This window comes from Opisthorchis viverrini (genome assembly GCF_000715545.1).
Source record: "Opisthorchis viverrini unplaced genomic scaffold opera_v5_42, whole genome shotgun sequence".
Taxonomy (NCBI): Eukaryota; Metazoa; Platyhelminthes; class Trematoda; order Opisthorchiida; family Opisthorchiidae; genus Opisthorchis; species Opisthorchis viverrini.
The window spans coordinates 584132-587753 of record NW_008751698.1 but is presented as its reverse complement, the minus strand read 5'-3'; positions in this window follow the sequence as shown (position 1 = coordinate 587753).

The following is a 3622-nucleotide window of genomic DNA, read 5'->3' as shown; positions in this document are numbered from 1 at the left end:
AAGACTGGGTGGGCTCGAACCCTAGCCTCATGCTTGCGGATGAACCGATTGAGGTAGTAGACAAATTTGTTTACCTGGGGAGCTGTATCATTCCCGTAGTCTCACGAAAGATGAAATTTTATCCGGATTGAGAAGGCCAAAGCAGCTTTTGCGAACCTACTTCCCCTGTGGCGTAGGGGTGACATTTGCTTCTCTGTCAAGGGTTGAGTTTACAATGCTGCGGTGCGCCCCATGTTACAAATGGATCAGAAACCTGGGCGCAGCGCGCTGAGGATTTCAAAAGACTCATTTTTTGACCGCCAATGACATCGGAGCATTGCTCGTGTCTCGTGGGAACACCGGATCAGCACCGCTGAACTACGTCGAACATATTCCGGAGAAATAACTTACCCTCGATAGATGAACTGATCACACTGCATAGGTTGCGCTGGCTTGGCCACGTGCTGCGTATGCCAGTCGACCGACTTTCTCGAAGGGCTATTCTTGCACAACCACGAGAAGGGTGGAAGTGAGCCAGAGGCGGTCAAACAATGATCGCAGGTCATCAATGGCAGCGAAGTATGAAAGCAATTACCAGCAAACTCAGCTGCGCTGGTCACTGCCGTCCTCCTGGATGGGGACCCCGGGACGGGCAATATCAGTGGCTGGAGACATTGTCAGACATGCCCAATAGAGCCCTTATTGGCGCTCGTGCATCCAAGCTATTGCCTTCAATTCATAGCTTCTTTTCAAACCCCGACTTGATAGCACACTGACAGTGCTGAATTTATTCACCAATTTATCGGCTCCCGCATGCAATGCGCGGGTAACAACCCCCCAAATCTTCGGTGAACGGAACTGGCCAGCGACTCGACGCAGAATGCATTTTTCTGCAAAGCCCATGCGGGAGAAATAAAAATTTTGACGTCAAAATGTTGCACTACTTTGCATATATGCTCAGCCTTAACACCCTTCATCTTCCGTCATTTTTTGAGACTTGTTTTAATCGAACTCTTTTGAAAATTATTGGCGAATATTTGGCTTTTAATTTCGTGTGATATGGTTTCGGAAGTGGCGTTCGTTGAGAAATTTGTGGGCGTGTCGTTTTCTTCCTTCACGGCATTTGAGAAGACCTTAAATCAATGCATGAAGGATAACTTTGTTGTATTTGTGCGTTCATCCAGTAATCGAATCACCAACGCTATTTTGCACTACGAAGCTAGTAATTCGAGCGTGTTTTCTGGTAAAAAATGCACGCGAAGCACCAGCTGTCCAGTGTGGTCCTTTCTACGGAGGCAGAGGAACCAACTGGCAGTGACCTCTTATTTTCTTGAACACAACCACAAGCTGCCAAATTTTCTGCACGATCGGCTTCCAGTTAATCGATTGACTTTTTCTTTGCTTGTTTTGCAATCCACCAACGATGGCTGTCGGATTACAACCTACCGGAAAAAGGTGTACCCCTTATGCTTGTTCCTAAACCACCGCTAACAGCTTTCGGCGGTCTTCGTAAACAACTGTACCGAGTGATAGATAAGCTTCAGAGGCTGGAACCTAGGAGGGCCACAGCCATCATTAAGCGATTGATTGTCCGGGGGGAAATCTTGCTGCGCCAAGCCTCAAAATCTCAAACCGACGACCTGCCGTTGGTGGTCGGGGATACTGCACCGCAACCCAGATGGCGGTTTGGGAACGCTGATTTGGGCTTTTTTGTGCTCTGTGACTGGCCGACTACTACCAGTGACCACTGGTGCGCAACGGTTCGCGTGTCATATCACGCCGACTGTTGAGATCATGATCCTTGCCCACTGTTTGGTGGTGCTCTTGAGGCCTGTCCCAAAGGTGAGTCCACATGAAAATTAATTACTTTTGGTTCTTAGCTCTGGGCCCATCCAGAAAACGCTGAGATAAGCGTGCTACCCGGTCCAAAAAGAGGGCGAGTTATGATGTTGACCTGGACCGAAGCACAGAGTTAGCACAATGTTGTTCCGGAACTCTGTGTGCGTGCGTGTTTTCGGGTCCAGAGAGGAACTACTCGACAACCGTGAGTAAATATTCAACAACTGCAAGTAACGCTGTAGAGCGCCAGCTAGATGAAAGAGACGAAGAAAACTTCATGTGATCCATGGGCTCCGAAAGGTTTGTCTGTTAATGAGGCCCCATGCATTTCATGTAAGTATCGTATTCCTTGATAGGTGCATTAAACAGGCATCAGAAATAACCGCTGAAGATGACGTTGTGTGAACAAGCATCTACGGCAACCTAGTCGGTGGAGTGAATTTTGGGGTAAGCATCTCTAACAGTTTGTCGGCCGCCCGCCTTATGGTGATATTTGATAACCTGTATTATATCTTCCTCTCAGCTTAGTACTTCGGCCAAATGAACACTCCTCACGAAGAAGAAAATGCGTCTCCCGAAAGGACATATGTACACTTCAAAGCGACCAATGTACCCTAACATCTCATGACGTCCAGTTTGAGCCTTTTCTCCGGTGCAGATGGATGGGTGCGCTCCGGCATCGTGTACCTCCAGCCGCATGTTAGTCGTATGCGTCGGTTATGTTCGTTCAGCTGTCCGGTATGATCGACGTAGGTTATATGCGGCTAGTTAGTTAGGCATCGTGTACCCCTAGCCGCACGTTAGTCGTGTGCGACGGTTAGGTTTGTTCAGCTGTCCGATATGATTGACATATGTTCCATGTTCGTATTTGAAGGTAATGGAAAGATTGGGTGAAAGTGTACGGTCGAGAGACAGAAGAAAACAGTTGTGGGTGTGCTATCAAACTGGGTATGATAGTGCCGTGCCATCACTGGCCCGACATACTTCGGTTTTCGGACAGCCCCTTAACGAACGTCACGTTTAGGATCATTGGGATGGGATGCGCGATATTTTGTGCTGTCCAAGAAATCAAGGCAGAACGAAGTCAATGTATGGTCGAAGGTTTTTTTATCCATCTGAGGACTCTGTGTATGTAGATCATAGGCCAGGTGAAGTGGCTAACAACCAACTAGGTCTTCCAAACGAGGTATTGCCGAAATTTAAAGCTTGGGTAGATGAGGGGGTGGGATAAAACTAGTAAACCATGGTGAGTTTGAGGAGACATCAAATGGGATGATCTGCATCAATATACAAAGAAAGAAAAACTTGACGTCGGCCGCGATTAAGGTGATGACAAATGACTATATGAGATGGTATAGGGATGGATTTTTGCTTGGTGGACTAGCGACCAAGAGTCGGTTTTGCTAACATACGACAACGAAGAACAATTGATCTGGTGAAAGCCAATATCAGCACTCAGAGCAATGGTGTGGTCAGAAAACGGATGTATAAGGACTGATCGGAGCAGGACTTAAGAGTTCCAGCTCTATCTCCACTTTTGCTCGTTGGGACTCCGCCCATTAACCCAACCACCCAAGATCACTCATGGCCAGCAATGGTGTGTCAGAAAACGGATGTATAAGGACTGATCGGAGCAGACTTAAGAGATTCCAGCTCTATCTCCACTTTTGCTCGTTGGGACCCCGCCCATTAACCCAACCACCCAAGATCACTCATGGCCAGCAATGGTTTTCAGTTTTGGTTCATGCCAGCCAGCTGTCTTTGAACCAGTCAGACCTCATGCCCGTTGCCCTCTACAAGTTGG